A 25,076-nucleotide genomic window follows, 5' to 3' on the forward strand; every position below is an offset into this window, starting at 1 on the left:
TCGGCCGCAATGCATGAATATCGCTGAAAAGTCACCGATATTCATGCATTACCGAGCTAATGCTCTTAGCCATGTTATCCACCTCTCATTGGATAACATGGCTAAGAACTGCTCAGGGGCAGGTGTTAGCTTTTGGAGATATTCGCACTTAGCGCGAATATCTCCAAAAGTTGGTAATAGGAGATAGCGATGTTAGCGACTGTTTCCAGTCGCTAACATCTTGGCACGCCCACTTTGCATGTCATTAGTGATAAATATCACTGACATGCAAAGCGGGGCCCAAGATGGTCGCTATCTCCTACTAGCTGTCGCTAACTGGTGTTAGCGACAGCTAGGTAATAGGGAGATATTTTTATCTCCGCTTTCTTGGCTTTTAAAGCCAAAAAAGCGGAGATAAACCCCCTTGATAATATGCCCCCCTGGTCTTTAAAATGGAAAAATAAAGAAGGGGATGATGCTGAGTGGAGCGACAGCAGTGACTCAGAAGAATGTGCTCATTCGGATATCCAGGGACCTGTTAAATCTATGGCAGACATGGATAAGACCTTCATTCAAGTAAAAAAGAAAAAGATTGAAAAGAAAATAGACTCATAAGATCTGACAATGTATATAGAGGCAGATTTACAAGCCCCTTGCGCCTCTTTTACGCCGCCGTTGCGTGACTTTTGTGACGCAGCGGCGGTGCAAATCCAGCGCCATGCTGCAGGGTATTTACAACGTGAGGCATCTGGAAGATGCATCACGTTGTAAAGCCCTGCACCACATGTGGGCGTTCAGTCGCATGGAGGGGGGGAGAGGGGGGGGGGGAACCGTTCCGGCCCGGGAACGCCTCCAAGTGGCTCAGTCACTCATTCAGTCACTTTTACGCCCATGCTGCGTAAAAACCCTGCACCTGCTTGAAGCAGGCATAAGGATTGACGCAGCATGTTAGGGATGGGGCACCCCCCAGCCTTGCTGGATCCACGCCGCACTTGTAAATGTGGCGCATCAGTGGTGGCGCACGGGTGGGCAGATGCATCAGAACTCTTTTGGCGCATCCCTGCTGATTAACAGAGATGCGCTAGAAGTTGTAAATTTGTCCCTAACTCTGCAGGCACCAGGCACACCTCTACAGATGGGATTAGTAAAAGTATTTTTGACTTCTATAGGGACTTGTAAGCTAGGAACTCCTGTGATGAGGCTACAGCCAACTTTTTCCTCCAACATTTACAGCCTTCCCTTTCTGATGAAGATAAAGCAGACATGGAAAGTGATATTCTCTTGGATGACATTGAGAGGACTATGTGTAGTCTGCCGAAGGGGAGAGCACCAGGAGCTGATGCTCTCCCTGTTGAGTTTTATGCAACTTTTTGGGATATTATTGGCCCAGACCTTCTGCATGTATATTTGGACTCTTTGGAACTCATTTATGAGGCCGTTCGTCACTTTTACGCTGCTGGTACGTCACTTTTTGTGACGCAGCAGTGGCGTAAAAAATGTGCCTTGTTGCGCCATATTTATAAAGTGGCGCATCTAGGTAGATGCGTCACTTTGTAAAGCCCTGCGCCACATTGTAATGTAAACCACCCATGCGACCAATAATCTCTACGATAGTCTCAAGCACTGAGACACTGTCAAAATATGTGGATACATTTTTATGTCCCTTGACACAGAAATATGAGTCTTTCATCCGTGATACGGGTGATATGATTACTAAGACGGAGGGCATTGCGTTCAACTCAGCTACAGATACTCTAGTAACGCTTGACATTGAGGCGCTGTGCACCAACATTCCTCAGTGTTGAGCGTTACATGCAGTAGCTTCCTTTCTGCAAAGGTACCCTAACAACAGGCCTGACGTGTTCATATTGCAATGTTTGGAGATTGTTATCCTCAATAACTTCTTCGACTATGATGGATCCCTTTTTAAATAGATAAAAGGTACGAGTATGGGGGCTTCTTGCGCCCCCAGTGTAGCGAATACATACATGGGCGAATGGGGACTGAAGAACGTGTACAATGCAGCCGCCCCTTTTTTTGAGAATGTTTTTTTATGGCGTAGATTTATTGATGATATATTTTTTTTATGGCGAGGTGATGTGACACATTTGGAAGACTTCATTATGTCGTTAAATTCAAGTGATCCGAATCTGTGATTCACTTCAAATTACAACACTGAGAAAGTTGAATTTCTTGATATTGAAATGAATGGAAAGAGTGTTTTTTTGGAAGTAAGTTTATTTAGAAAGCCAACAGCCAAAAATACTGTCTTACAATTTGGAAACTTCCACCCGCATTGCCAGAAAGACTCTGGGGCATATTATGAAGGGTGGCGATAGGGAATTATCGCTGCTTTAGCGGCCGTTTTCGGCCGCTAAGCGGCGATAATTCTATCGCCCTTTTAGCAAGCTGTCGCTAACAGCAGTTAGCGACAGCTTTTAGGTGATAGCGAGCGTTTTGGGGCCCGCTTTGCATGTCAGCGATATTGATCGCTAATGACATGCAAAGTGGGCGTTCCCAAACTGTTAGCGACTGAAAACAGTCGCTAACATCGCTATCGCCTATTACCAAGGCAGGCGTAGCGATGGAAATGTTCGCGCTAAGCACGAATATCTCCAAATACTAACACCTGCCCAGACCAGTTCTTAGCCATGTTATCCAATGGGAGGTGGATAACATGGCTAAGAGCATTTCATCGCTAATGCATGAATATTGCTGTATTCTCAGCGATATTCATGTATTTCACCGCTATCGCCTGGAAATTTATCGCTTTGGAGATAAACGTTGCTAATAGCACGTTATCTCAGCAATAAATTCCGGCGATGCTTAGCGATATAAAAATTGTCTCTAACCCTACTTAGAGATAAATATCGCTATTTGTTGATAATATGCCCATCAATTCCCTTTGGAGAATTCCTTAGGATACGCCGTAATTGTACAACACTGCCTTGATAACAACCCCAATGAATCGGACCTGAAATAGTGCATACTAGAAAAAGTACAGCACAAAATGGGGCAACTAATGGAAAGCACACGTAAAAAACAAGAGAGTTTTGAGATTTTCCATCTAGACAGTGTCCGTAAAGGACTCAATGAAAATATAGCATGGTATGTTACCAAGAATATATGATAAATCTATGATCCATGTTTTTCCTCGCTAACTGCTTGCCCTTGGTGAAACCCTACCCTCTTGATGAGTGTGATGCAGCAATCGTTGGTGATGTAACAAATAGATTTCAATCGAGTCTAGTCAATACAACATACCTTTACAACTATCTATGGGATTAAAACAGTAGTATGGCCCATCAATTTGAGTATTGCCACCAGGTCAGCCATTATTGTATTATCCAAGCACTAGTAACACCATGATCCAATAATTATGCTAAGAAAATATTTTTCTCCATGTAGAAGATATAGATCCCCTCGGCCACTTCAAGATGGCACTCGTTTTTCTGAGAAAGTGGTTCTTCCACTATTTTCATGGCCTGTGGCTCGATGTTTTACAATACATCTACATTGGTATATATAACCTAGAATATACACAGTTACTCCATTAAATTTCACTACCCCGAATATCAGTCTTTTAAGAAGTAGATATTCAGTTTTTTTCCGTATGATTATCGACAACTTCCCTTTTTGGCCTTAATAAGCAAATAGTTTCAGTGCGAAATACATTGGCAACTAGAGTCTTCTGTTTATGCAAACATCTCTTATACATGATCTAAGTTTGAAAAATCTTACATGTACTGTCAAAATTATCGTAACCCGTTACAAGATGGCGCCCGGACTTCTGATAGGAAATCCGTTCTGTTTACATCAAGCCACTTCCGGGTCAGACCACTTGCGAGGCAGCAATTTCGCGCCATCAGTGGGATTTAAATTGGCCCGCCGGCAAGCAACACATATTACGGCGGTCCTTGTACAGGAACGAGCGGGGCGCGTTAGATGTGAGACTCTGACAAGAACGAAGAGGTAAGTGTGACCTTGCGGGGGGTATAGCATGCGTTGTGGTAGCCGCAATATGCATCGCTGAGTCTGTGAGGTATGACCCACACACATTGGAGATCAGGGCATTTCATTGGCTAATAGATGAGGAGAATAGTTGTAACGAGCTCCCTAAATAACGTAGAACTACAATACTTGTTTGTCACCGGCTAGTGCAGTTTGAGTAATTCGTGGAACTATCGTAGAGCTCTGTCCTATTTATAGCACGCATCGGAAAACACCTGTTTTATTTTATTTATTTTATTTTAAGAGTTTTATATAGCGCTGGGTAGACCCAGAGGTATCAGAGTGCTTTACACGAGGTTCCACAAAATTACAAGATTACATCAGTTCCAATTTACATCAATTGCTAGACAAACAATTACAAGAGCATAGAAAACTAGTTAAGTGAAGGGTAGAGGGAAAGGGGGTAAGGGTAAAGGGGTGGGAGGGAGATACGGCAGAAAGACAAAGGAAAGTCTGCCCAAAGTCTGGCTGGGTAGGTGACGGTCGAGGTGGAAGTCCCAAAACCCATCTCCTCAATGGCTGTCAGGTAGCTCCATCGGGCTTTGGCCAAATAGCTAGGTCTCAATAGGAAACATTCAAAGAACATGGAGGGCAAAGTAAATGGAGCGTAGAGGGGAGGGGACGGGGAAGGTGAGAAAGGGAGGATAGGGGAAGAGACGAAATGAAGTCTGTCTAAAGGCCGACTGGGTAGGTGACGACCAAGGAGGGAGTCCACGGCCCATCTCCCCTATAGCTAAACCAAGTAGCTCCATCGGACATCAGACAAAATAGTTCAGTCTCAATACATTGAGAGAGGAGAGAAGGAGGGACATAAATAGAGGGAGGATGCGGGACGAGATGACAGGAGAGACGAAAGGAAGTCTGGCTAAAGACCGACTGGGTAGGTGACGTCCAAGTATTTATTTATTTATTTATTGCAATTTATAGAGCGCACAAATACCCGAAGGTGTCTCGGCGCTATGGACTGCTGCAAAAATGTTTAAGGTGACAGCTTACTGGTCAAAGAGCCATGTCTTCAACTTCGTTCTGAATGCAAGCAATGACTGACAAGATCTAATATTCAGAGGGACAGTGTTCCAGAGTTTAGCCGTAGTAACCAGGACTCTACTATCACCCCAAGAAGCGGTCTTGGTGCGAGGGACCGTTAATTGGAGTGTGTTGCAGAGCGTAATGACCTGGAAGGTGTATAAGGCTTTAAATTCTTAATCAAAAACTCAGGTCCACTGTTACTCAAAGTTTTAAAAGCAGTACATAGAATTTTGAATTTAATCCTGTTTTGCACTGATAGGCAGTGGAGCTTTTTAACAACCTGGGAGATGGGTTTGAATTTAGGCGTTCCTGATAGGATTCTTTCGGCGGCATTCTGGACTGTTTGCAGCTTTTGCACAACTTGCTTTTGTGCATTTGCAAACAATCTATTGCAGTAATCAACAGAGGACATTACCAATGTACTAACTAAGGTTTTACCTGCGTCTTGTGGGAGAAATGGGAGCAGTTTTTTGATCATGCGCAATTTGTAGAAAGATGTAGATACTACTGAATTGGCATGGGCGAGGAAATTCAATTTGTTGTCAAAAATGACACCCAAATTCCTAACCTTAGTTACTGGATTGGGCGGGGGGCCCATTGCTGAGGGCCACCAATTATGTGACCAACTGGGGTTAAGTTTGCCAAAAATCATAACCTCGGTCTTATCCGAATTTAACTTAAGGCAGTTACCACTCATCCAGTTGCTGATGGAAATCATACATTTTTGAAAGTTAGCTGCAACTTGTTCCCCGTTGTTATGTAAATGTAGGTGTACTTATATAGCGCAACCTGTCACCCAAAGGGCATCCTGGCGCTTGCTTAGGGAACCCGTCCTGGTATTCCCCTGTGAGAAGCCCCGGCAGGGTGTCCACAGGGTGAAAGCCAGGCATCCCGCCGCGAGGGGCCGTAGTGGAGATTAAGCAAGCTATTGCCCAGAGTTGCAGAGTGAGACCCCGTGAGTCGAGTAGGCACCGGAGTGAGAATTGTCGAGACCGTGGAATTTGTGAGCCCGAGACCCGCTGAGGCGGGGAATCGAACCCTGGTCCACGGTCGATCTCAGCTTCCGGGTCTGCCGCCTCTAACCACTGAGCCACACTTCTCCATGTATGTATTGCCAGCACCAGTTGTGTGTTGTCCGCATAGGATGTAAGGCCCATCCCAAATGCCTTGATGACCCTGGCTAGGTCTGACACATAGATATTAAAAAGGGTCGGACTCAGGGATGAGCCTTGGGGGACTCCACAAGGTAAAGCCAATTGGGCTGAGTGAAAGCTGCCCATATTGACTGACTGAGTGCGGCCAGAGAGAAAAGAGTGCAGTAAATCTTTGGCTTTATGTTGGATTCCCATACTCCCGACACGGTCGATCAGAATGGTATGATCGACCGTGTCGAAGGCAGCAGAGAGGTCTAGCAGTACTAGTACTGCCGTTCCTCCACCATCCAGAATGACTCTTATGTCCTCAGAGGCCTTAATTAAGGCTGTTTCTGTACCATGGCCTTTACGGAATCCGAACTGGGTACCGTCTAAAAATTGATGATCCTCCAGATATTTTGAAAGTTGAATGTTTATAACCTTTTCTACTATTTTAGCTGGAAGAGGTAGGCTAGCGCTAGGCCTATAATTCTTAGTCTCCGTAGGGTCCAAATTACTTTTATTCAAAAGAGGTTTTAAAATAGTTTTTTTCCAGCTAGTAGGATACATTCCAGAAACAAACATTGTGTTAAAAACATTTGTTAGAACCTCTGCTACCTGTTCTGCCACTGGGAACAGTGCTTTAGCTGGGCATGGGTCGTTTGCTGATCCTGCTTTTATAGATGATAATATTTTAAGTATTTCTTCTGAATTAGTGTCCTCGAATTGCATCAGACAATGATCTGGATTATCATTTCAAGTGCACGGTTCAGATATCTTTGCTTGGGATTCCAATTCTAAATAGATGTCATTGACTTTGTTGAAGAAAAAGTCAGCTGGAGAATTGCATAGTGTCTGGGTAGGAGTTATTACGTTTTTTGGGGTTTGGCCTGATAAGTTTGTGACTACCTGATAGAGTTTTTTATTAGAATTATTTGCCTGATTAATTTGAGAAGTAAAATATTCACTTTTGGCCTGGACAATGAGGCGCTTATATTCTGCCAATTCTTCCTTGTAGGTCGCTTTGGCTTCATTAGAATATCGAACACGCCATCGCCTTTCAAGGTTTCTGCAGGGCTGAAGGAGAGGAATGATTTTTTGATAGGGCTTTAACCGGTGTTAAAAGACTAAAAGCCTCCTGCAACCAATTGGTATAATTCATTGTAGCTGTGTTTGGGTCTACAAGGGTGGTAGCCTGTAGCTGAGACCTGAGACACTGATTATCTATTTTAGACCATGCAATAACTGTTTCAGGTTTATTAGACTGTGTTGTTAGCTGAGGTCCATTCTTTAGGATGATATTAAAGAGAATTGCATGATGATCAGTCCATACTTGGGGAAGTATTTTTTGCACTGTGAGGTTCTCCTGATTAGTGAAGATACCATCAAGTGTGTGACCCGCAGTGTGTGTGGCTGTGCGAACTATTTGTGTCAGGCCTACTGCTTCTAAGGCAGCTAATAGGGTCGTAGTATCCCTATCATGTATATTTTCTAAATGAAAATTAAAATCGCCTAGTATAGAAAAAGTATCTTCAGCTACCATCGATTCTAGGATATTACCTATCCCTGAGGGAAATTTGGCTCTTGGTCCAGGAGGACGGTACAGCAAAATCCCCTTAAAAGTGTGAGAAGGTGCAAGCAGGATAGAAAAATAAACTGCTTCGTGTGTCAGTGATGAGATCGGGTCTATTTTCGTTGTTAAATGATCTTTGTGGATTATAACCAGTCCTCCACCTTTTTTATGTATTCTGTCACAACTTAATGCGGAGTAGACCTCTGGCGTGGCGGCTACTAAATCTGGGCCTGATGCCGAGTACGTCCATGATTCTGTAATAAAAAGAACATCCACCTTATTATTGGAAATCCGCTCTGCTACTTCCATCCTTTACAACGCAACTTTTACCACGCAAACCATTACAACGCACTGCGCTGGGGGGCGCTCTAGGATAGGGAATAGATTTAATTTACTATCCAACACCTTCCCTACTATCCATGTGGACTGGAGTTGGAATAGTAAATTAAACTATTCACTATCCAGCACCCCTTAACACTATGCGTTGTAAAGGCATGCGTTGTATAACTTGCGATGGAAAAGCATGCGTGGTAAAAGCATGCGTTGTAATGTCATACATCCTGTGTTTGCCCAAAGATCGGGCATTTATTAAAACCATGGTGATTACTATGTTTTTTCTTTCTTAGGGGAAGAACCCTCCGTGATAACTGAAATGGGCCTCGGTGAGCAATGTGAGCAGGGCCTGAAAAAAGATTCATGACCTATTTCCTGATTGAGTGTGGAACAGGCGCTTGCATGGAATGCTCTCAGCTTTGTGATTTCTAGTATCCCCGGCCGGTCTCCCCATAGCTAAACCAGGTAGCTCCATCGGGCACCAGACAAAATAGCTAGATCTCAAATGACGAGGGAAAAGTCACAGGAAAACAGGGTGGGTACTAGGGCCAGGAACAGGAGGGCAGAGGTCAGAAACAGGAAAGTGGAGAGGAGCAGAGCGGGGAGGGGTAGGGGGTAGGTAGTTCGGTAAAAGTTACATGGTTACAAACAGTTACTGGAGCATGCTGATGCATATTCAAACAAGACAAGCAATGTTGCAATGTTACTAGTGCATAAATGATAATATGTGGAAATTAGGTTTCAGTGTATATTTGTAATTTGCACATCACCAAGTAAAGTGTTGGGATTTGTTTTGATCCTATTGAAATCTTTGTTTCCATCACACTTCAGAATTACAAGAAAAAGCTCCATTTGTGTTAGAAACAATGACACCCTACAGCCTTTCCTTTCTCACCATTTAGACAGTCTTTCTTTTCAAATTCAGAGAAAGAAAAGTAAACATCAATTTCCATGAGTTTTTGGAGTATAACGGAGTTCAGAGTCTTAGACAGTTGCAGTGAACACACCCAGCAGTGTCCTGCTCCGTCGGATGACTTTTCGCGCTTTTAATCGTGATGGGGACTCCTCCCTCCTGGGAGGCAGATGGCTTGTAAGGGTGGGAGTTTCACACCTTTTGCACACAGCACACTGGGCCTCAGTCACTGACCCTGCTCCGTACTGAGTGTGGGATGGCGGCTCACTTTCATTCATCAACACTTTAGCTCATTAAACAGTTTTTCCTCTCAGCATTGTCCGCCATGTTTGAACTGCTTTGCCGCTAAACGCTCCTCAGCAGTTGAAAGGCCTGATCCGCACAAGTCCGGCCCTCCTGTGTTTTCCACTGCGCCATCTTTGAGGTATTAGGGGCCTCATTTATGAGAAATGACGCATCGCTGCGTGAAAGCAGCGATGCGTCACTTCTCAGTGCGCACTCCTTGCGACATTCCTGATACGTTATATTTGATGTATGACGCATCATGTCGCAAGGAGTTACACATACGTCAGTATTTCTGACGTATCTGTAAGCGCAAAAGCGACGCATTGCTGGAGTGTGTCACAAAAGTGACGCAACTCCAGCAATGCGTCCTTTCACATGGGGCACGCCCCATGTGAAAGGGCCTGCCTCAGTCTTACGCCTGCTGTAAGGCAGGCGCAAGATTTTGACGCAACAGCATCCTAAAAGTGACACAGTGAAATCTCATAGATTTCATGGCGTCACTTCTACGACCCTTCCTTGCGTCAATACGCCCCCGTTGCATACATTACACCTGGCGTAGGTATAATGTGGCGCAGGGATTTACAAAGTGACGCATCTACCTAGATGCGTCACTTTGTAAATCTGGCGCAACAAGGCGCATTTTTTACGCCACTGGTGCGTCACAAAAAGTGACGCACCGGCGGTGTAAAAATGACGTACAGCCTCATAAATATGGCCCTAGCAGCGCAGGGCGATAAGGGGATTGGAAGGCCCGGCTTCAGCCCCCTCTGCTCTGTGTTCCTCTGACACCACATAGTTCCAGTTGCTCAACTGGAAATGTCGAGCTGGGGCGCTTTAAAGGGAGATTATAACACTTGTGCTGCCATAGATGCTCTCACTTTCGCCCTCCCCTATGTATAGCATGCATCGGCAAACAACTGTGTAACCGCTTTCAAATGAAAGCATCCCCTGGAAGCTGTTGTCAGGCTGCCTTCCTTAAGCACTAACCGCCTGATTCATGAAGGTAAATTGCGCCCGCAATCGCTGCGAAAATGCAATTGCGGGCGCAATATCCGTAATCGGGATTCAACAAGAAAATAGCGACTTCGCAAACCCATAATTGCGAATTCGCAATTAAATTCGCGGAATCCCGGTAGGAGAGCATTAGCGAATCGGAAAATGCGACAATCCACGAATTCTGCGAAATAAATTGCGAATTCGCAATACTATCGCAATCGGCATTCATGAAAAATCGCTAATTGCGAAAAACCCAAAAATCGCAGTTTGCGCGGCGCAAATTAAGGACAACTCAAAGCAGGTGGTAACCATAAAAGCCATCAAAAATTTCCATTTAAAAAACCGTTGGCCAATCAGTAAGAGGTGCAGGCCTGACCAATCACACATAAGGACAATCAGCAGCAGCATTAGGAGTTCCACAATGCCAGGAATGTACATGGTGGTGAGGCGTCGAAGGCTACAGCGAGCAGCACGGAGGAGACGCAGGATCCAGGACAGGATTTTCCACCAGTGGGTCACCTTGCTGGGCCAAACCAGAGAGCAGATATATGCAAAATACAGGCTGAATGGGGAAATGATAATGCAGCTAATACAGGACCTTGACCCCCTGATGCAGCACCCAACAAGGCGTACCAATGCGGTGCCTACACATGTGCAGGTATTGTGTAGCCTGCACCTCCTGGCCTCCGGGAGCTTCCAGGGGATAGTAGCGGCTGCTGGGGGGATATCCCAGCCCACCATGTCATGCTGCCTCCAGACTTTTGTTGCCGCCATGCTCACCCAGCTACACCGTCACATCACATTTCCCACCAGCCAACAGGATTTGGACTTGACCAAGCTACAATTCTACAATGTAGCCCATTTTCCACATGTACTCGGATGCATAGACTGTACCCACATCGCCATCTGCCCACCAGCTGCCACGGAGTATATGTTCCGCAATCGCAAGTCCTACCACTCCCTCAACATACAGATGGTCTGCAATGCTAAGACATACATCACTGACATTGTGGCCCAGTACCCAGGGAGTAGCCATGACTCCTTCATATTCCGGCACAGCGGCCTCCACACACGACTGGTCAGGGGAGACTTCGGGGAAAGACACCTACTTGGTAAGTACACTTTGTCGACAATGTCACATTGCAATTAGGTAGCAGCGCAGCACAGGCAATCACCCTCTGCTCCTCTCATTCAGGTGACAGTGGCTACGCCCTCCGTGAATACCTCCTCACCCCATACCTCAACCCTGCTACACCCCAGCAACGGCGCTACAATATTGCACACATACGGACAAGGAATTGCATAGAAAGGACATTTGGCCTGCTAAAGAGCAGGTTCCGCATACTGCACAAGACAGGTGGGGCCATTTATTACAGTACTGCAGTGTGCTGCCGCATTGTGGCTGTCTGCGCAATACTACATAACATTGCAACCAAGCGCCGGATACCTGTCGACATCTCTGGCAGTGAATCTGAAGGGGACAACCGGCCACCTGCACATGCGCGCCATGCACGCGGGGAGAACCCAGCTGAAGGCCACAGACGTCGCAACCACATCACAGTGAACAGTTTCTAGTGCACCCTCTTCCCTCACCCCACAAATCACTAATGCATGCAAAATGTAATAATGACACAACGCTAATGTGTGCTGCAAAATAAATATATTTGTTTCAATCACAAAAATGGTACCAGTTCAACTATCTTCTACTAACAGTATTACTGCATACTGCTGTGTCAAAGGACAGGGCAGGCTTATAGTCAGCCTGTGCCTGTAATTGTCAAATGTAGTCAATTGCGCCTCCTGCGCGTTCCACCCAAGCGCCTCTGAGGCTCATCCTCTTCCGGGGCACCTGTACCTGCCGTGGGCCTGGTGCTGCGCCTGAGTGGCGGGACTTGTGAGGCAGAGTGGCTGCTGATGCTGGATGCCCCCTCACTGACATCATCACCCCCAACAGTGGCAGGTAGAGCAGGAGGGTGTAGTGCTGTAACCGCCGTGGTCAGGTGCTCCAGGACCCTGGTCATATCCTCACAGCACTGGATGAGTTGGTGCTGCTGTGCTAGGGACCGCCACGACAACTGTGAAGTTGCATTGGCTGCAACATAATTGGACCTGCTGTAGGCGGCCAGCCGGCTCATGAGCTGATGGTGGCGCCCGCGTGCTGCACTGCGCTGAGTAGTCATCGCTGCAGTGTTGGCCTCCATGGCTGCAGTCATGCGGGCCATTCCCTCCCCTACACCTGCCATGGCTGCAGTCATGTTGTCCATGCGGTCCCCCACACCTGCCATGGCCGCCGTCATGCGGTCCATGCGGTCACCCACTCTGGCCACATTGCGCCCAATCGTGTGGAGCTAGAGCTGAATGGCACCTTGCTGCCGTGCCTGGCGCTGATGGATACGCAACATGCGTCTTTCGACGCTCATACGCGCCAGCCCCTGTCCATTGCCCCTCCTGCTGATTGCTGCAGTGGTGTGCTGGCGAGACCTGCCACGCCTGCTCTGCTGGCCTGACACTGTGGCTGGCCGCTGTGTTGCCGCTGTCGCGGGCCCGGATGTTGTAGTACCTGCTGCTGGTGGTGTCACAGCAGGCGTTGCTGGTGCGGCAGGGACTGGAGGCACACTAGTCGCGGGCCTGGCTGCGGCTGTAGGTGGTGCGCCAGACGCAGGGGGCACAATAGTCGCGGGCCTGGCTGTGGCTGTAGGTGGTGCGCCAGACGCAGGGGGCACACTAGTCGCGGGCCTGGCTGCGGCTGTAGGTGGTGCGCCAGACGCAGGGGGCACAATAGTCGCGGGCCTGGCTGTGGCTGTAGGTGGTGCGCCAGACGCAGGGGGCACACTGCTGGTGGACCTGGCTGCTAGTGTTGTTGCAGCGGCAGGGGCTGGTGCCTGTGTTTGTGGTGGCACCTCCTCCTCCTGGGCCTCCTCATCAATTAGCAGCCTTTCGCAGTCGCTGCTTTCAGCGCCACCTGTGAGGGTAAGTGGACGATCATTAGTTGCATGTATCTGTCAGACGTGCAGTTGCTACATGCATGCTGGGTGACATTCCCTGAATGGCTGTGGCTTTGCGTACTTTGGAACCTGTCTGGCTGCATTGTGGTACTACTACATTGTGGCCACACTACATCTCCCACAATGCTTCAGGGCATTTCCTGATGTGCAACAATGGCATGACTATGGGACATTATGGGAGCCTATTTGGTCATGGACATTCATAGGGGACAGGGTCGCAGTCGCATGCCACTTACCTTGGGTGTCTTGGGTGGGGCGGGATGAGTCCAGACGTGTGAAGCCAATGCACGCCTCCCTCTCAAGGGTGTCTTCCACCTGGTCCTCCAAGGCTGTGTTAGGAGGGACTGTAGGTCCGCCACCTCCAGTGCCCGATGCCTCTCCAAGGCGCTCCGCCACCTTCTCTTTGGCACGACCTCGGATGTCGTACCATCTTTTTTTAAGTTCGTCTAGTGACCTATCGGCCACACCCATGGAGTTGACGGTGGAGGCTATTTCCTGCCAGATCCTCCTTTTTTCCAGCTCCGGGACCCTCCTGGAGTCTTTGCCAAACAGTTTGGCGTGGTTGGCCACCACCCCTTCAATCAAATGTTCGAGCTCCTGCTCTGAAAATTTGAGCTTCCTCTTCCGCCCTGTGGTGTTGCTGGGGCCAGGAACAGGTTCCTCTGACATGGCAGCAATGTTGTTGCAGAGTACAAATCACCAGTAGAATAGCAGCAGCTCTCCCACTTGCTCCCTCGAGGTCTGCCTCACTGTGGTGAATGGGGGTGGGAACTGGCTGCTTCCTGGTTGTGATGTCATCACTGTGCTCGAAATGCGACTTCCCGTTTTCCCGATCTCGCGATTTTGCGATCTCGCAATTAGCGATATCGCTAATAGCGATATCGCTATTTGCGAGATCGCAATCCCGACGCGGGTAGCCGGAAATAGCGATTTTTCTGCGATTATCGTTATTCGCTAACGGAATTTGCGCCCGCGTGCGAATCGCATTTTTTTATCGCTAATCTTCATGAATTCAGATTTGCGAGTTCTCAATAGCGAATCGCAATTTTTCGCTATTTGAGAATCGCAAATCCCATTTTTCATGAATCAGGCTGTAAGAGGCACGGTTTATAAATGATTACCAACAGGCCGATAGTGTAGCTCACTAAATAATTACTCACTCTTTAATCTTCCACCCTAGGTCGTCTTGTAAACTATTTGCATTGGAATAAAGAACAAAAGATAAATACATAACGGAAGAAATTGGAAAATTAGGGGCATATTACCAAGGGCATTATCGCCGCATTAGTGGGACTTTTTCCCGCTAATGCAGCGATAATTTTATCGCCCTATTACTAAGCTGTCGCTAACACCAGTTAGCGACAGCTGGCAGGCGATAGCGGGCATTTAGGGGCCCACTTTGCATGTCAGCGATAATTATCGCTAATGACATGCAAAGTGGGCGTGCCAAGATGTTAGCGACTGAAAACAGTCGCTAACATCTCTAACTCCTATTAACAACTTTTGGAAATATTCGCGCTAAGCGCGAATATCTCCAAAAGCTAACGCCTGCTAAAAGCAGTTCTTAGCCATGTTATCCAATGGAAGGTGGATAACATGGCTAAGAGCATTGTCACGATAATGCATGAATAGCGCTGATTTTTCAGCGATATTCATGCATTTCGCAGGATTTTTACCGCTTTTGAGATAAACCTTGATAATATCAAGGTATCTCAGCGGTAAAAATCCTCGGTGCTCAGCGATATTTTTTTACCGCTAACCAAGCAATAGCGATAATTATCGGTATTGCTTGGTAATATGCCCCTTAGATCTGCAGGGGCCAGTCCCCAGACTGAAATAAGGTCAGTTCAGATATACTTTTAGTTAACTAAGGGTTTAAGGCTAGTGGTTACCTCATGATAGAGAGACTTTGGGGCATATTACCAAGCAATAGCGATAATTATCGCTATTGCTTGGTTAGAGACAAAAATTTACAGCTGAGCTGCGGCGATTTTTACCGCAAATAAACATTGGTATTACCAAGGTTTATCGCAAATGCGATAAAAATCGCCGCAAAGCATGAATATCGCTGAAAAGTCAGCGATATTCATGCATTACCGAGCTAATGCTCTAAGCCATGTTATCCACCTCCCATTGGATAACATGGCTAAGAACTGCTATGGGGCAGGTGTTAGCTTTTGGAGATATTCGCGCTTAGCGCGAATATCTCCAAAAGTTGGTAATAGGAGATAGCCATGTTAGCAACTGTTTTCAGTCGCTAACATCTTGGCACGCCCACTTTGCATGTCATTAGTGATAAATATCACTGACATGCAAAGTGGGGCCCAAGATGGTCGCTATCTCCTACTAGCTGTCACTAAGTGGTGTTAGCGACAGCTAGGTAATAGGGAGATAATTTTATCTCCGCTTTCTTGGCTTTTAAAGCCAAAAAAGCGGAGATAAACCCCCTTGATAATATGCCCCTTTATACCCTTGCATTTAACTTTAGAAAACCTCATAAAAAACAATACTTATGAAAATTCGAGCGAAGGAAGAAGATAACGCTGGTCACTAAAGACCGCAAATCTAACTCGCCCTTTGGTAAGATAATCTATTCAATACCTGGCCCATTTTTATAAACATCATAACAGGATATTGCAATGCCAATTCACCATTATTATCTTTCTAGGATTATTAATTTAAACTACGTGGTAGAGCAGCGCATGCCATCCTATCTGTGCATATCTACAATACATAGAGGGTGAGAATGCTTTTTCTTCCCTAGTTCCCTCCTCTCCTTGTTGGGTGGTTTTTAAAATTAAATCGGTTTTGACCCTATGTTATCTTACAGCTTCTAAAATTGTAGATGCAAGTACTTTTCATTGGGCACTTCGTGTAGCTAATTAAGTGAGCTGGATAATTTACCAGCCCTAGGTCGTGGACCAAGCTCGAGCTTCCACACCTCCAAGGTTAGAAGGAGATGTCGGTGCATTTTATACTTCACAGTAATCAATAAATTTTGTATAAATAAACTCTGTTAGATTGATTCATTTGTCCTTTGGAGTATAGGATTTGCCACAGGTACATTATATTGTATTTGTAATTTCAGATACCCTGTGTCCACACTATAAGGAGGCAAACTTTTCTCTGTCGGTCCTGAGGAAGGTGGTACAAGCCCACCGAAACGCGCGTCGAACTGGCGTGGAAATTCACCAATACTATCTGTGTCACCTCAGTTACAGAAAAAAGAGATTGTTCTGGTTGTAAAGAGAAGTGTGTGTATATGTATGTATGAGTAATGTGTGAGTGTTGACAGGTGTGTGTCAGCCAGGGTGTTCTCTTCCTATTTAAAAAAAAAAACTGTGGAGGCAGATTTATGTCGGACTTGCGCCACGTTTATGCCACCGTTGCGTGACGCAACGGCTCGGAAACGTGGTGCATCCCTGCGACCTATTTACAACGTGACGGATCTGGGCAGATGCGTCACGTTGTAAAGCCCTGCGCCACATGGAACCTGCGTCAGGTTTCATGTGGGCGTTCTGTCGCAGGGTGGGCGTTCCCTCGTAGGAAAGCCCCGTAAAACTGACGCAGTGAAATCTACAAGATTTCACTGAGTCAGTTTTACGACGCTGCTGCGTCAAATCCTTACGCCTGCTTGAAGCAGGCGTAAGGAGTGACGCACCATGTTATGTATGGGTGGCCTCTGTACATTGCAGGAGTTGCGTCACACTTGCGATGCTACTCCAGCAATGCGCCGCCCGTACACCACAAGATGCGTCACGCATCTGCCCTTCCTTGCACCATGGTGCGCCGCATTGTAAATGCGGCGCATCTGTGGTGCCGCAAGGAGGGAATTGCGTGACGCATCAGTTCTGGCGCATCCCTGCTGATTTGCAGAGATGCGCCAGTACTCATAAATCTGCCCCTATATATTGAACCTGAGAAGCATATAAATGATGAGTTGAATTTTAATGTTTATATGACTAAAAAGTATTATGGATTAAGGGATGAAAATACACGGGAAAGAAAAAAAGAAAAAAAGTTTTTTGATATACATATACATTTTTTTTATAAAATTCTGAAAATAATCAAAAAACAAATGTGTACCTGTGTTGATCTGAAGGTTCTTGGTCAAAGTATATGAACTATGTCACATGATAAAGAATAGTGAGGCCACGAGGGAACTTTATGGTGCCACATTATACCTGCGCCAGGTATAATGTATGCAAGGGGGGGCGTATTGACGCAAGAAAGGGTCGTAGAAGTGACGCAGTGAAATCGATGAGATTTTACTGCGCCACTTCTAGGACACAAATGCTTCAATTTCTTACGCCTGCCTCACAGTAGGCGTAAGACTGACGCAGGCCCTTTCACATGGGGCTTGCCCCATGTGAAAGGATACATTGCTGGAGTTGCGTTAGTTTTGTGACACACTCCAGGAATACGTCACTTTTGCGCCTACAGATACGTCAGAAATACTGACGTATCTGTAACTCCTTGCGCAATGATGCATCATACTGTAAATATGACGCATCATTGGTGTCGCAAGGAGGGCACACTAAAAAGTGACGCATCGCTGGTTTCACGCAGCGATGCGTCACTTTTCATAAATGAGGCCTGTTAGAAATAGTATCTCTGGCTGGCCGAGGCTCGCGCCAAGGTCAGTCAGGGACCACCACTCTAAGTCAGGGCAAGGGAGTTACACGCCAAGATAACCCCTGCTCACCCTCTAGGTAACGTGGCACGAGCAGCAAGGCTAAACTTGGAGGCTTAAGTGTTTGCGCGCGCACCCTGCAACAACACCCAAGGCCCACCACAAAGGAAACTCCACACAAGGTTATATGTAAAAATAGCCTTTGTATTATACCAAAACACAGTAGATAAAAACACACACTTTACAATGTGCCAACAGGCACGGGCAGAATTTACAGGGGATTATATGAACATGGAACAGGGCCATATGGACCACTGTCAGGAATTAGCACTTTTAGAACTAGAATATAAAATCACTGTATCACAAATTAGCAAATGTAACACACAACCAGTAATCACTGGTAACAGGTAAGTACCACCTACGCAACCCTAACCACCTTAGGAAAATATCAAGCAGGGAACCAGGACCTCACTAGCAACACCTGTACTAGCAAGAACAACCACCTAAGTATCACCATACATTTAGGGGTATAAGGAAGAACACAAAACACATGATGCATAAACAACACATTCAGAGGTGCAAGGAACAAGGCACATGACGCATAATCAACACATTCAGAGGTGCAGCACAGGAGAACACATGATGCATAAACAACACATTCAGAGGTGTAAGGAACAAGGCACATGACGCATAGTCAACACATTCAGAGGTGCAGCAAAGGAGAACACATGATGCCTAAAAACATTCAGCGGTGTAAGAACAATTGCGCAAAAATCATATTAGTCACCACCTGTGACTGTCCCCAGGCCAACTGGCCTCGTAGTGGCTAGGACGCCCTGTGTCCCAAAGTCAGGGGGGCCTAAATGTAGCAGCTGCCCACTAAGTGCTGGGCAACTGGAAATCTCCTCTGGGCTCCTAAAATGAACAATAGCGCAAAAACGATGTGGGAGCCTTGCAGGCTCCAAAGCAACCAGCTGGGCCCCCAGGAGCCCCTCGTGGGTTTAGACAAACGACTGGGCCCTCAGGAGAGCCTCACAGGCTCCAAGTGAAAAAATGCCCCCTGAGCCTCTTGTGGGCTCTTAACAACGGAAATGCCCCTGGGAGCCTCGGGGCTCCAAGCTACAACTGTGGGGCAAGGTGGGAGTGACCCGCTGCCTTCCGGGGCCGCTCTACCACTCCCAATGCCCCCAAATATGTGGGAGTCCCTCTCGGGGGACTCGAAGTAGAATCGGGCCACAGAGCCTCTACAGCTCGAAATCAACAAACCGGCTCCGGGACGTAGGAGCGGCCCGCTGACATCCGGGGCCGCTCTGAGAAGGGCAAGGGGCAACACTCGGGTGCCGGAGGGACCCCCACTGGGGCCCCTTCACTTAGATTGGCCCATCGCTAGGGCCGGCCCGCCACTGCGGCCCCGCGGTGCACCATGGCCTCCCCCCCTGCTCTAGCCATCCTAGCTTACCGGTTCTCGGCGGGGGAATGCTTCTTTCTGGGGTGGTGGTAGCGCTCTGCGGGGCTCTCTCTCCTCATGGGACCCCCGCCTTCACAATGCGCCCGCTCTTCTCCCGGTCCCCCATCTCGGGACCGGGACTGGGTGTGGAGCCTCCGTGGCTCCTGGGCAGTAGTCCCTTCTTCCGGCCGAGCAAACAATTACAGCGCGGCAGCAGGCGGGACTTCCTTCGCAAACAGGAAGTCCCGCCCATCGTCAGGCACCCAGGTGCCTGACTTCCTTTTTGCGGTGCGAGGGCCGCGGCGGCGATACCTGGGAGCCATAAAAATGGCACCAGGTCCCTGGCAGGGTGGGCACCTGACAGGGTACTTAATGATTGGCAAATTAACAGGGCAAATGCCGGGTGGGCACCGGCTGAGACAATTAAAGCGCTCCCAAGCGCTATAGACCATAAAGAGCCCCTAGGCGCTAGGACACAAATAAAGTGCTCACAGGCGCTGAAGGGGTGAAAGTAAAGTATTCCCAGCGCTAGAGCACAAATTACAGCGTTCAGGGGCACTCAGTTCAGCATGAAGCCTCCAAGGGTAAAGAAAGTACGCCAAAGTCTCTACAAGGTCCAAGAGTAGAAGCTAGGCAGCAGGTTCCTAGCAACAAAGTCCATCAGGCATCCAGGGGCTGGGCAGGGCCCAGGGAGGCAAGCCTTCCCCTGGGCCCAAGCAGCAGCACGCCCCTGGCAGGATTCAAGTTGGCAAACAAGAACATTTGACAAGAGGTCACAGCCTCTTTTTATACAGAGAAATCCTTTGTCTAAAGATGCAGGGTGGGGGCAAAACCAGGCACAGCTGGTTTGTGAGTACTCTTGATGTGCTCAGCCCCTCACTCTATTTATTGGCAGGGCTACCGTCATCAGTCGCACCACAGGGGGCGGAGCCAGCATTGTGTGGGGAAAGCCCAGCCCTATTCAGGACCCAGGTGCACTCCTCCCCAGCCATCAGCATGCTAATCTCAACACTCACCACCGGGGCAGACCCATCCAGACTCCTGGAGCCAGGCTCACCAGCCAGCTCCAGCCAATCACGTGCCAGCACACTCACTGCACATGCACACCAATGTCTAGAAGTGGCACTTCCACACTAGACACAATAACGCCGCATACATCATTGCGCAGCATTTAATCACACGAGTCAGCACATACCAAACTCGAGCTTGCACTCCCCACGCAAAAGGAACTACCAGGGACACATACATTCCTCATGCATTCCTATGGGGAGGCAGGCCAATCTCACACACGCATTCAGGGAGCGCATGCGCTTTACACTGCGCCACAGTGTCAAAGTGCGCAAAGACCAGAAATCACTATAATTATTTAATAATACCAGGCAAAAAGTTCAGGGGTGAACCTGCCAGAAGGGCCAAGTCCAACAAGGCCCTTTCAGTTTTGGCTCCCTCCACAGCTCACTTTGTGGTGGAAGTATTAAACTCCTTTATAAAAAGAAAGGAAACAGACATGATTTGGAAAATTGGCGACCAATTAGCCTATTAAATGCTCACTTTAAGATATTGTCCAAAACAATATTTTTCAAACTCAGACCAGTGATTTCGACTGTTATTACTTCTGATCAAACCTGTGGTGTTCCTGGCAGTAAAATCCAGGATAACTTATGCTTGATTAGAGATTTGCTATCAGATCTACATAAAAATAGCTCAGATCTACATAAAAATCTCTTCCCTTGCGGAGATCTTCACCTTGAACTAGGCCCTGAAGCTGACCGTCAGATGACTATCCTCAAACCAACTTAAACTCAATGCTAAGAAAACCGAGTTCCTTTTAATCTCCCCGCCCAAGAACAACCCTGAGATCCAGACATGGATTAAAGCCATCACTGCCTTAAACTGCTCTCCAACCATTGTGGATTCGGGCCAAATCTCTGGGAATTACCTTAGACCACAACTTGAACATGCGAGACCATGTCAACGCAATGGCAAAATCTGCCAGATTCCACTTGAGCTACCTATGGAAATTAAAACCCTTTCTGGACGCTCCTGACCTAAAACTTGCAGCCCAATCATTAGTTATTTCTCGACTGGAATATGGTTGCTCCACCCTCTCCGGCTTACCTAGGATCTCGCTAGCTCCCTTCAAATCCTGCCTCAATGCAGCCGCCAGACTACTTACAGGCTCAAGAAAATTCGATCACATCACTCCTCACTTGAAAGCTCTGAACTGACTTCCGTTCGAGGCTAGGATCCACCTAAAACTGGCATGCATCACGCACAAGGCCTTACACTCAAATTCCCCTGCATATCTTGCACAGAAGCTTGTGATATCTGGAGAAAGCAGAAACTCACGATCGGCTAACACCCTCTTCCTCCGGCCTGCACGCTTTAGGAAAACAAAAACCTACAATCGAGCCTTCGCCGGATCTGCACCACGAATCTGGAACTCCCTCCCTCTGGACATCAGAACAATCGCCTCCTTTGAACGCTTCAAAAAAGAGCCTAAATCCTTCCTCATGGGCAAATTCCTTGGCTAAACCTGCTCCTCAGCTACCTAAGAGACTATTGCCTCATCCTGCAACCCTGCACAGTACTCTTATGATTTCCTGCCCATTGTATGACTCGTGTCCCTGTAAATTCCCTGATGTATAGCTTCTCTTATCCCAAATGCGCAGTATTTGTTGTAATCTCCTGCCCACCCAATGACTCCGCAATTTCTGTAAGCTCTATGATGTACAGGTTCCTGTGATTTTACTGCGCTCTATACTACCCTTTGAATATGTAAAGCGCTCTGATACCCTCACGGGTCAAGTTCGCGCTCTATAAAACCTTAAAATAAATAAATAAATAAATATATTATGTGAAGTACCGTGGTCTATCGCTCTGTTTATTAAGTTTGGACCAAGAGAAAGCTTTTGACAAATTGAACCACTATTTTCTCTTTAAAGTTTTAAAGAAAATGAACTTTGGGCACGTTGAAGCATTTAGGATATGATATTATTATTTGTACTACCCAATCTATATCTATAAAAGGAGTGGCCATATTAAAAGACAACAGGTTTCATTGTAGCGTGATCAAGACTCAATCAGATCAATGGGGGCCCTGGGCGTTGGCACAGTTTGAATTCAGGGGCAAAAAGTTTGTAGCTTGTGCAGTGTATGGCCCTAATGTGGCCGATCCTGCTATATTCGAACACCTTAATTCAGAATGATTAAACTGGGAGGTGAAAAATTGATTATGGGAGACTTTAACTGTGTAATAGATTACGGCATAGACTCTCCTGGGAAATGTAGTAATATTAGAATGCAGAAGACCCGGGCTGGAATACTTCAGCTGGCAAGGCTTCAGACGGTGAAGGATGTATGGAGGCATTTGTACGCAACTATACCGGGTTACACATTTTATTCAGCTCCCCATAAGTCGTACTCTAGGATAGATATGGCCTGGGTATCGGACAGCTTATTTTAACATCAGATATGCAAATATGTCCCCGGGTCACTTCAGACCATAACCCCATTATCCTATTGTTTCAGGTTGAAGTATAGAAAAGGGAAGGTAGGCTATTTTCTTTTCCTAGGTATTTGCTGTGGGACAGCGAATATCTTGTTAAAATGGCCGAACATCTTGAGGAATTCTTTAGAGAGAATACAGGGACAGCATCCCCATTAATTGTTCGGGAATAATTTGAAAGCCTACGTTCGCGGTGTTACGCAAAAATACATATTACTACAGAATATAAAACGCAAGGGGGAAATGGAGATAAGGGTGAATGCTTTGCGTACTATTGAGAAAACAGCATGTCGAGGCAGTAAAAAATGCTCAGAGGAATCAAGATAGTTTGCTCCTGTTGTTAATAGACGCAAGAACTTTGGTGAAGAGGTTTCTCAGAGACAAAATTGCGTCTAGTTATAATAAATATCGATTAAAACAATATGAGTATGGGGAACATATAGGGCAGATGCTCGCCTATCAGACAGCGGAGGCGAAGGCTAAAACAATGATAAGTGCAATAAAGGGCATGGAGGGATTTTACATACAAGGGGGCAGATTTACAAGCCCCTTGCGCCTCTTTTATGCCGCCGTTGCGTCACTTCTGTGATGCAGCGGCAGCGCAAAGCCAGTGCCATGCTGCGGGGTATTTACAACGTGACGCATCTGGGAGATGCCCATGTTGACACCAGAACATGGGAATATTGGAATTCTCAAGGGCATATTATCAAGCCCATTATTGCCGCTTTAGCGGCAGTTTTCTGCCGCTAAAGCGGCAATAATTAGAATGCTTTTTGTTGATAATATGCCCCCAAGTAGTGTAGGTAGGTGCACACACCACACCTCCCTAGTCATGTCTTCAAAGTAGGGACCCAGTGGGTCTGTTCCAGATATCAGTCAAGTAAAGACATCTAAGTATGACACATTCCCTTTCCAAGAGTTAAGGGGTCTGTGTTCCATGAGAAAATTGAAGCCAGGACAGAATCCCAATACCCAACGCCTTATAGAGGTGTTGTTGCTTGATGACTTCTTAAAAGCATTAGAACCCACAAGGATAGAGACTGGTAATGGGGTGGATACATCTGAGGAAGAGAACCCTGGTGGTTTGCCCCACCAGGACTCTGACAATGATGAAGACCAGGAGGTAGATGAAGATCTAGACCTGGAGAATCCAGTCTTGCCTGGAGATGAAGAAGGCCAAAGTGCCCCCTCTTTGTCCCCCCAGGTAGGGTTGGTGGTGGACCAAGAAGAGAGAGGTCTCCTTCACTGGAGTCCAATCATTCATGTACAACGGTAGGATCTTCTGCCTTTTCTCACAAGAGGGGGACCTCTATTGAGAAGAGGGAGCACAAAGCTAGGATGAAAGAAGCCCAGCTTAGAATAAGGAGACAAGAAGTAGCCTTTGAAAGGGAGACCCTAGCTCTTGAAAGAGAGGGAAAAAGATGGGACTAGAGTCCCATGGTGGCAGCAATATCCCTAGTGGTAGGGATAGGTCCTATGACCATAGAAACCTAAGCAAGATAGACTCTCCCCTTCAGACTGGGGATGACATCCGCAACTGGATTACTGCACCGGAGAGGGCCTGCAAAGTACAGAAGCTACCCCAGGGGCAGTGGGCAACAATCTTGTGGCTCTCCTTTGCAGACAAAGGTATAGACAAGCTCCTCACTGTAAGAGAATAGGATGCTGACAATTAAAAGTCCTGAAGAATGCGCTGATAGATGGGTTTGGCTTAACCACTGAACAGTATAAGTTGCAGTTCAGAGACACCCAGAAGTCACAGACTCAGGACTGGGTTGACGTTGTTGATTGTGCTACTAAGGCTCTGGAGGGCTGGTTACTGGGCATTAAAGTGTTTGACTATCAGGATTGTATAATCTAATCATGAGAGAACAGATTCTTAATGACTGTCAGAATCAGCTGTTGCATCAGCACTTGGTTGACTCTGATCTGACAAATGGGTCAGAACCAGGGTGAAGCAGAAGGTACAGAACCAAGGTGGTGACCAAAAGAAGCAAGATCAAAAGGGTGGGGAGAAAGGTATAGACAGCGGGCCTCATTTATGAGTTATTGCCGTAGGGAAGCGCAGCAGGCCTTCCTGCTGCACTTCCACCGTATCTATAAGATACGGCGCATTCCTGTCCTTTTCCCCTGCGCCGGCGCACAATGGGCTGCCTGCGCCAACGCATGCACCTTTGCACAATGGTGCAAGGGTGCCTGCGCTGCGGGGATCATTATTTTTGTACAGGAAG

General features: G+C 47.0%; 1 long non-coding RNA gene across 1 annotated transcript in view; it reads left to right on the forward strand.

The window, feature by feature from the left end:
- Window positions 1–3,829: 3,829 nt before the first annotated feature.
- The window catches only part of LOC144772144 (uncharacterized), an 84,099-nt gene continuing 62,852 nt past the window's right edge, over window positions 3,830–25,076 (forward strand). The window contains exon 1 of the long non-coding RNA XR_013599670.1: window positions 3,830–3,951. This is a non-coding gene — a long non-coding RNA (uncharacterized LOC144772144). The remainder of the gene's footprint in view (window positions 3,952–25,076) is intronic.

Source organism: Lissotriton helveticus, chromosome 8 (genome assembly GCF_964261635.1).
Source record: "Lissotriton helveticus chromosome 8, aLisHel1.1, whole genome shotgun sequence".
Taxonomy (NCBI): Eukaryota; Metazoa; Chordata; class Amphibia; order Caudata; family Salamandridae; genus Lissotriton; species Lissotriton helveticus.